At 35.7% G+C, this 10,260-nt stretch overlaps 1 long non-coding RNA gene across 3 annotated transcripts; it reads left to right on the top strand.

Moving 5' to 3' along the window:
• Positions 1–993: 993 nt before the first annotated feature.
• LOC114323980 (uncharacterized) lies at positions 994–9,792 on the top strand. Of its 3 annotated transcripts, XR_014336850.1 has the most exons (6): positions 994–1,266; positions 5,019–5,063; positions 5,521–5,630; positions 6,402–6,439; positions 8,023–8,150; positions 9,524–9,792. It is a non-coding gene; the product is annotated as an uncharacterized LOC114323980 (long non-coding RNA). The 3 variants fall into 3 exon arrangements; XR_014336851.1 differs by lacking the exon at positions 6,402–6,439 and having other exon boundaries at positions 995–1,266; XR_014336848.1 differs by lacking the exons at positions 6,402–6,439; positions 8,023–8,150; positions 9,524–9,792 and having other exon boundaries at positions 1,003–1,266; positions 5,521–5,792.
• The last annotated feature ends 468 nt before the right edge of the window (positions 9,793–10,260 follow it).

Genomic DNA, 10,260 nt, shown 5'->3' with positions numbered 1-10,260 from the left:
AAAAATTGATCAAAATCAATTTTAAACCCCAATAAATGTGATTCTAAAAAATATTTATATGCGTATTGATAAGTTTTTTTTTCAAATTGTGCGAAAAATTTAAAAAAAAAATTACACTACGGTCTTTACATCCCGCAACCGCAACTGCATCACCACAAGTGTTATGCTACAGTCTTTACATCTCACAACTGCAAACTGCATCACCGCAAGTATTACGGCAACCGCAACCGCAACCACTTTTAGAAACCTTGTTTAAGGGGAAAGCTTGGAGCTTTGAGAACTAGCACACCATTTTCTTCTTCCTCTTCTTTTTGTATTAGAGAACACTAAGTAGAGATTTATTTCTCAATACATGTAAAAACATTTTATTGCGTGGTTAAATGCATGAGAATCTTCTCACTAATGTTGTATTGCTGATAATTATTTGCCCTTAAGGCCATAAATATGTATTGTTGTACGTTTGGTGAGTATCAATGAAAAATAAAAAAATCCTTTACGATTTGAGAATTGCACTTATGACCTAAACAGAGTCAACCAGCCTAATGGTCCAAATGTGAAAAATGTAGCATTTTGGCCTTAATAGATCAATGATTGACCGTGAATCATCTGCCCAACAATCGCTTGGTAAAAGGACTAGTCGACCAGTTTGCACTCAGTTTAACAAGATATTGGTATTGCTAGGTTGATTTGAGCTGGTTTTTAGGCTCTTTTATTCGTACATTGTGATATAATGTTAAAATACATGGTGTATTTGGTAGTATAACAAAATCTCGTTTTGTTCCAAATATGGTTAATGAAAGTGAGAACTAAGTAGGAAATGATGAATTTAATTATCTAACAAGGCGGGTTCGCTAATTTAGTGTGTGGTAGGGGTGTGCAACGGACCAGTCAGCCCGCTACACCCGACCCAACCTGAGGTACAACGGATGGATGCGTGACACCTGGCGGGCGGTTGCGGGTCCAGAAATAGCATTTTCGTGGGTGCGGGTTGGAGGTGATCTGCCATTTCTATTGATGTACTCGACCTGCCCGCCCCACACAAATTTCCCCTCCTTTTCACCCAGTATTTTCCTCCTTTTTTTTCATTTCAGGTTTGAGCCCTAAGTTTTGAGTTCGTCTCTTTCTCAACTCTCTCTCTCTCTCTCTCACTGAATGGAGGAGATGAGAAACGATCGGCGTCGACGACGATTGGCGACTGTGGTCTGTGTCGGCGATGTCGACTGTGTTCTGTGTCTTCTTTTCTTGTCGATGATCGGCTAGCAACAGGTAATCTTCTCTTCTTCTATTCTTTTCTCTTCTCTGCTCTTCTTCTCTTCTATTCTCTTCTTCTCTTCTCTTCTCTTCTCTTCTTGTCTTTGATCGGCGACTGTGTGTTAGGGCTTCGGCTTCTTGTCTTCTCTTCTTGTCTTTGTACAGATCTGCTTATTTTTTTTAGGGCTTCAATTAATTAATTAGGGCTTTGTTTGTGAACTGTGATGATCTCTGGTATTGAACTGTGAAGATTGATTTTAATTTCCTAATGTGATGATTTTTTGTTTATTTGTTTTTGAACTGTGATGATTTCTGGTATTGAAGGAACTTGATTTTGTAACTGTGTGTTGTGTATTAGTGTTTAAATTTTTGATCAACTTCCTCTAAATTAGTCCAAAAATTAATCTGATTTCTTTGCTATGTATGTGTGTATATGTATAAATATGCTTATATAATTTGTGGATTTCGATTGCAGATATTTGGGTTTGAGAATACAGATATTCAAATTCCTCTAAATTAGTCCAAAACAATCTGATTTCTCTGATATGTATGGATATATGTATATATGTACAAATAGGCTTATATAATTTGTGGGTTTGGGGTATAGATTTTTGGGTTTGAGCATATAGAGCCCCAAGCTTGAATTCAATGTGATATCTTCAGCTTCTTCTAAATTCATTACCCTCTTCAATGTGATATGTTGAAAATGTTATTTTTTTTAGAAAGTGTACAATTGAATTATGTTGAAAATTCGTAAAATTTTCAACCGCCAAACCGAATCATATCCATCTGCCAATCCGCCAATCCGCTCAATCTGCATCCGCCGAATTGGCGGACAGATGCGGATTGATTTTCTCCAATCCGCCAATTTGGCAGACGGATGGCGGATTGGGGGTTTCGTAGCCGCAACCGATCCGCGCCCACCCCTCGTGTGTGGTAATCACGTAGTTGATTGGTAGACAACATAGGTCCGTGTGACCACCCCAACATGCATATCATTATTGCATTTATCTAATTATGAGAGATTTAAAGTTTTAAATGTATGTTATGTGTTTAATTTATATGTATCTGTCTGAATCATAGAATATATGTTAGAATGCACGTTTTGAATCATAAATTAAAAAATTAGATGAATTCAGAAACCAGAATTGCTGACTTTAATTAGTTTCATTTAATATTTAGAGCCTTTTGGGAAATTTAATTAAAAGTTGGTTCAAATTAAAAGTAATTAGAAATAATCAATTAAATGTAAGTTAGATTAAGAGTAAACTACCAATAGGTCCTAATAATTAGATTTAATTCCCATCAAGTCCTATTGAAAATAAGTCTTGGTAAAATTGTCGCTAAAAATAATTTTTTGTGACAATTTTTTATACATGTCGCTAAAAATTGACAATTAGTGACTTTTTTTTGTCATCATTTTTATAAATTGTCACTAAAACTTACAATTAGTGACTTTTTTTATGAACAAATTTTCTCATAGGACCTATTAGACAATAAGTCCACTTATTAGGACCTACACGTAAGTACCCCTTAGATTAATTTGCTTTAACTATACTTAATTTACCTAAGCTAATCTTACCTATTTACAAATGACTTAAGAAGAGATTAAGCTCATTTTTTTCTTCTTTTGAGCTGAGATTTTAGAGAGAAAGAGAGAACAACTCTAGAGAGGGAGAGAGAAGAAGAATTTTGGAGAGAAAAGGAAGAATTGAAGGGAATTGTTTTGTATATCATCAAATTTAAGCTTAAGGTAAGAAATTGACCTCTGATTCTTGTACTTCACCTAACTAAGAAGTGTACTCATGATGAGAATTAAGATTAAATGGGGAAATTTGTAGAATTAACTTGAAGATGATGAAAATTGACTTAGAATGAACATACATGCATAATTCCATCATATTTCACTGTCTTCAGCACGAATTCTATCATCTTTGTTGGATTTGAAGTTAAATTGCATCTATATCTTTGATTTTGAGAATTTGAAGGTTTGAGTTTGTGAATTCTAAGAACCAAGCGCATAGTTTGAGAATTATGAAGAAATGAGTTTAAAACTCCTCATGCATGGAGGTTTTGTTTTTCATATTGTCAAATTTATGGAGTTTTGAATCTATGGTTTCAAATTAGTTATATTCCTGTAACGACCCCAAAATACGTATCAGAAATTATCTTTATTTAATTATGGGTTAATGTACTTTAATTTAATGATATATGTTTGAATTGAGGAATTATCTGTTGAGTTACGACTTTAAAATTGAAATTTCCGACCTTCATGGGTTCAGAAACCGAAATTGAATACATGGATATGCTAATGGAAATTTTTAGAACCATTTGGGAAAGTTACTTCAAAATTTATTTTGTCTGATTCGTTAAGGTATGTTCTGGTGGTTAACTTTGCACTGCAAATTGAAGGTCTTAAAGGCTTCAGAAACCAGAATAGAATACATAATTATGATCAGCATAATTTTTAGAGTCATCTATGAAGTTTAATTGAAATTTGATTTTAGCTAATTCGTTAAGTCATGTTTGGCTCTTATCATTGAGATACGCTTTTGGCTATAGGTTTTATGAGACAAAGTAAAGATATAATAGTATATGGGCCTTGTGGAGATAGACTCAACAAAGAAAGGAAAAGAAAAAAATCTGGAGAGAAAGAGAAAGGGAGAGAGGGAGAAAGCTTTTAGAGAGAGAGAGCTAAACGTCCATGAAATTTGAAGATGAAATTGAAGAAGAAGCATGGGAAATTGAGAGACTTGGAGTTGAATTCAAGAAATTGACTCAAGGTAAGTAGAAATCAACTTAACTTCTTGGGAATAACTTATTAATTATTTGAATTCATGACTCAAGATGAAGATTTCACACCTAATTGAGTTAGGATTTTGAAGTACAAGCTAAAATGAGCTCTCTTCATAGAATTGAATCTTGATTTCTTAGATTTACTTGATTTAGGAGTCAATTTCCTTACATATGGTTATCTTGAAGTTGATTATGAGATGTTGAGCCTTAATCTTGAGGTTTTGTATGGTTAATCTTATATGAAATTAAGATCTACATGAGTTTAGAAGAAGAAGTTTTGGAAAAGTTTGATAAAGAATTAAACAAGGATTTTGATTTTCCTTGCTTAAAGATTCATGGTATTTTTGGTGTTTTGATTTAGAAAACAACCATAAGCTCATATTTTCTATTAGTTTTACATGATTTTGAATGATTTAAGTTGAAATCTAGCTTAGAAAATGAAAGAACAAGTGTTAGAACCAACTAGTATTTTCGGATAGCAATTTTTGCCCAGAGCCGCACGTGTAGCGGGGCTTTGCACACGTGTAGGAGCCTTCTCCCAGTAACATTTTTGATTCTGAAATAAAAGCACGTGCCCTCGCATGTGCCCTGGATTTCCTGCACGTGCGGCACTCTCATGTTTCAGCTCAACTTCAAATAAGCATATCTCTCTCATCCGGACTCCGTTTTAAGTGATTATTGAGCCTAAATTCAAGCCCCAAAAGTCTAGTTTCCAATGGTGGTCTCACTCCCAAATTCAAAGTACACAAATAGATATGCTCAAATTAGTGAAGATTGCTCACTTTCTGTCTACCGATTTCATGCGAATTCTTTATCTAACTTAGTTTCCTTTCATTTCCTCCTATTTTTCTAAACACGAATTATGACCTATTGAGGACTAATGAGTTTAGAACCAACATAACTAATTGATTAAAGAGAAAAGAAAGGTATCGGTTAACTTCATATGTTGTGTTATGTAATTGTGATTGTAGGTCAAGACGAGGACATCGCCCAACTACTACCGGAAGCCCGTCACTGTGAGTAATAATATTGTAAAGTTATGTTCATTATATTTATTTTAATATGTAAATGTTGCGATGTTATGGAATTATGTGTATGCGAATGAATGAGTTATAAGATCTATGATATGGAATATGGATATGAAAGGTGAATTATTTATAATATGATATATGATTGGGCCCGAGGCCGTTTTGATGTTTGATTGGGCCCGAGGCCGTTTTCAATTGGGCCCGAGGCCGTTTTGATGTTCGATTGGGCCCGATGCTGTTTTGATACATGTGGGCCCATGGCCGTTTTGTTATATGGTGAGCCTGAGGCCGTTTTGTAAATATGAAAAGGAATAATGTTGTGGATGATGTAAATATGGAAGAGTATGGTGTTATGCTTCTTTTGAATCTAGATTATTTACTTGATTCACTTCACTTTATTATTACTCATTGAGCTTCGCCCACTCCGTATTTTGTCTGTATGTAGGTGATCAATCCGAAGACCATCCTTAGGTCAGCCTCAGGAGTTTTGTTGTGAACCTGCCAAGTCAAGCCACCCAAAGTGCGCTTCTGTGTTGAGACTTTAACCTTGTATTGGTAGAATTTTGTATTTACTTAAGTTTTATGTATATGTGTGTGAGATATATATATATATATATATATATATGTACACTAGTGTGTTTACATTGTTTTAATTATTTCTGTTATCATGTATGCACAAGCTCGATGGACATTACTATTTGATTTGCTTCCGCTTTAGGCCCCGATGTCATTTAAATATTTTGAAATTTTGTCTTTGAGGCCTAAGTATAGGCTTGTCATGGCCTAAACTTTTAGGGATAGGTTCGGGTCGTGACAATTCCCATGTTTTACAAAACATTTCTAAGTGTTTGGACCAGCCATGCAAGTCTTTGAATGGTAGACTTATGTTTTGGAGCTCAAAATCCTGTTTTGGAAACTGAGAAATTTGACCTCATCGCTTGAGCGATGGAGTCTTCGCTCGAGTGCACATTTCGATCATCCAGTAATTTTGTAAAGCTTTGTAGACCGCTCCAGCAACCAAAAGTCCGCTCGAGCGACCATCGAGCCTACTTTAAAACCAACCAGTACTTTTGTAGATCGACCAGACTGCTCGAGCGACCAGAGGTCCGCCCAAGCAAACACACTATTTTCAACAATGAAACACTTTCATGTACATATTTTCATTCTCATGTTCTTTTAAGCATTCTTAGGCATTGTGACAGCTTAATTAAGGAAATAATAAGTTAGAAACCTCTAAAGAATTGAATTGAATTGGGATTGAAATGGATCAAAGATATTTGTTTGAGTGATATGTTTCAATGTATGTTTGTTATGTGTTTTGTATAGGTTGGACACCCGAAATCTAGCGTTTGTACAAGCCCACTGTGAGTAATATCTCTATAAAGATATGTTCGAAATATATTTTGAATTGTTCAAGAATGATGTTTTGGAATCTTATTTTGTATCTACGAATGAATGTCCTTTTTGAATATGTATTTGTGGCATCCTTTAGTGAGGCGCTGTCTGGGGGACATAATACCATAACTCATGGAATAATTGAAACGTTGAGATTGTGACGCCCCAAAAATCGGGAACATCAGATAATATATTAACCATTAAATACAGGGTTTATCTAAGGTTACAAGAGTAGGAAATGTCACTAATAAGTCCTTTGGCTAATAACCAAGCAAGATCCCAGGGAGGTCGGAGGAGTCAAAATAGCCTCCTTTCTAAGTCCAACCACCTTAGATAGCAAAGCTACCTTGTTGACAGATCTTGACAGGGTATTAACACAAGGCCTACATGAGTTAACAGAGTATAAGGATAGGTTACAAATGTTATATATACAAATTACAAAAATCATGTCTTAAATACAATATGGGATCTATCACTTACAATCTCAAAACACGTTTAACATAACTAGTTCCTAACTCTCATAGGATAGCCATACGTCCTAAAATACTTCAGCTTTGCCTTCGACCAGCCTAATAGTCTTTAATGCCTGGCATGAAACGCCGTGAGCTTTAAATGCCCAGTAAACGCACACACACCCCGTCCCTTTTTCCCAATCCAATACACCATCACATTTATGGCAAACAAGTAGTGAATCATGATATTCAAGTCAATAACAGCAATTTCAATAATAGAGAAAATGAGCATGTCATTCAAATAGCTAACAAGGTTATAATGTTAGTGGTTAGTATTCTAGAAATCCCCTAAAGAGATTTCATCCTCCCAACCACAAGAATTGGACACCGGACTATTCGGAACTTCCCATTTTGCTGCTTTGTTACAGAACTAACCTCGGATGCCTACCAACAGTTATATACCGCGTAGCGCCAACCGCAGGGCCTCAAAAGGGACAACGAAAAGAAAAAGATTTTATCTCCTGAATCCAACCTTATCCTTCCAAAAAAGTTTTATCTTCCTGAATGTCCCATCCGGACCCAACCTTATCTTACCAATCAAACCATCGCAAAGAGTCTGAATACGTCCGTTCCATTCCAGGGTTTACGCGACAACCGCTCGCGCAAGACTTAACCTTCAATTGGGGAGCACATTCCATCAATCCATACATAACACATTATCATTGTGATATCCCTGTTCCGTAATATGTTAATTAGTCCTTAATATGAGTATGATTATGTGTTTAATATGATTTTGTGTGCCATTATGTGAAAATATGTAGTTTTGAATTTCTATCTGTTCACCGTAGGAATATCTGTTTGATTGTCTACTTTGGAAATTAAATTGAAGGCCTTATCGGCCACAGAATCCGAAATTGATTGCGCCATTGTGATTAGCGTAATTTTTAGAGACTACGGTGAAATTTAATTAGAAATTGATTCGGATCAAATTAATCAGATTGAATTTGATGAATCAGTGCTCAATTATTTTATATTAAAATAATGTGACCAATGGAGCTCTTATTAAGGCCATTACACTCTCATTTTTATTTCTTTTTTAGTTCAACTTCTGAAATTATGCTCTAGAGAGAGAGAGAGGGGCCGGATTTAGTGAGAGAAGAGGCTCAAAGTAGAGATTTGCTAAGGAACTTGGTAATCTTGAAGCTACACTCAAGAATTAAGCCTCTAGGTAAGTGAATTCATAAATTGTAAGTTACCATCTTGAGAATTCAAGTTTGAATAATGGTCAAGAACATGAATTAAATTGATTATGAGGAAATTGAGTTGATTTTGTTGTATTTGAAGTCATTAGAGGCATGCATGTAGGAAATTGCTATAAATTTCCATGTTTAAGCATAAATTGTGTAATCCATGATGAATCTTGTTTGAAATCCATGTATTTGATCATCTCTTCACCAATTAAATTGAGAATCATGAATATCTCTCACATGCAAGTGTAGATCATGGAGATGGGAGCTTTGCATGTTTGAATTTGATGTGTTGGTGATGAGTTTGGGTTAATTTGAGAATTTGATGTATTTGCATGTGAGAAATTCTTGGAATTATGCTTCATAATGTTGAAATTTAGTGTTTATACCATGCTAGTATATATATATATATATATATATGTGAAGTTTGAGCCAAAATCATGCATTTAGAACCTTTGAACATCAAGTTGAAGCTCAAGAATGTGTTCTGGAAAATCCAGAATTTTTGATGTCCGCTCGAGCGGGAGAAGAGACGCTCATGCGGGAAATTCGTGCTCCTAATATTTTTTCAGACATGGATGTCCGCTCGAGCGTGGAAGTTCACGCTCGAGCGGGGAGGCATGTGGAGAGGCCTTCCGCTCGAGTGTCAGAGTGCACGATCGAACGTAAATTCAACATATCCAATACTTTTGCAGGCCTCAAGGGTCCACTCGAGCGGGGACCCTGTTTTCTGAAATTTTGAAAAGGGCATTCTGTGTTTCATTTTCTATTCTCTTTCACTTCTAAGTACTCTTAGGCATGTATTAAGCATTGTAATTGAGTTAAAGAGATAAGAATGAAGCCTAAAGAGGAATATGTGAATTTAGAACGGATCGAATTGTTTGTGACCCTTTTGTGTTCATGGAATGTGTAGAGTCGAGCTCCAGGGCAAACCAACCAACCGATCACTGTGAGTAATATCGATACCTTGAAGTCGTCATTTGTCCAATTGCTTATTTCCTTATAAGCCTTGTAAGTTTGCTAGTTTGAATTTCGGACAAATGTTTGATATGAATAAACGAATGGGCCAGAGACCAGTTTGACATGAATGAAAGTTGAATGGGCCAAAGGCCAGTTTGACATGAAAATCTGAATGGGCCAAAGGCCATTCTGACAAATGAAAGATAAATGGGCCAAAGGCCAGTATGTTTGGAACCATAGTTACTTGACCTGAATTATGTATATGTATGTTAAATAAAAATATGAATTGGGCCCAAGGCCGTTTGAAGCATGTTGTTCTACATATTGGTTGTATAACTTCTGTATTTGATATTATTCACTGGGCTATCGCTCACGCTCATTCATGTATTTGTAGGTGAGCCAAGAGAAGTCCAGACCCAGCATCAGTGATGTCTGTGTGGAACAACAAAGGTTTTGAAGAGTCAGCCCTCGCGTCTCACGCACGAGACCCGTCTTTGCCTTTTTGTCATTCTGTTTTATTTTGTCATGTGGGCGAAGTCTTTGAATATGGTGTATATAGTTTTGATGGGTTGACTTAGACTATTATGATCCTGTATGTACAGAACCTTGTGTGGTACATATTTTGTTGTGAGTTATTAATGTGCATATGTATGGTTGTTACGATGTGCCATGTAAGCACAGCTCTATGGACAAAGTTTTAAATTGCTTCCATTTGGCCCCCATTAACTCTGTTAAAATACGTTTGGTTTGGTTTGAGGCCGTAGGTAATCTCATGATTACTAGCCGATTATGTCCTTAACCCACAGGGGCGGGTTCGGGTCATGACAATCATCTCTTCATTATTCAAGTGATCGAAAACCCCATATCATCCCAATTAAGTTTTCCGTTTGGATCAATGTTTTAAGTCAAGTTAGAGCAAACTCAACAAGATAGTAATATCCACATAAGCATGACCATTATTAAAATGAAGAAGATAAGGAACATAACCATAACACATGAAATACCATACCAAGACATGATCATAAACTAATAAGCATATTCATGTACACAAGAACATAAAACACTCATGCAAAACTAAATTTCCAAATTCAGTACTATTAAAAGATTAAAATCAAAAGGGCTATTTTAGAT

The sequence above is a fragment of the Camellia sinensis genome, chromosome 1 (assembly GCF_055761805.1).
Source record: "Camellia sinensis isolate YWXY chromosome 1, ASM5576180v1, whole genome shotgun sequence".
In the NCBI taxonomy this organism is placed as follows: domain Eukaryota; kingdom Viridiplantae; phylum Streptophyta; class Magnoliopsida; order Ericales; family Theaceae; genus Camellia; species Camellia sinensis.
Note: the sequence above shows the minus strand (reverse complement) of the source record. Positions and strands in the feature narration are given on the sequence as shown.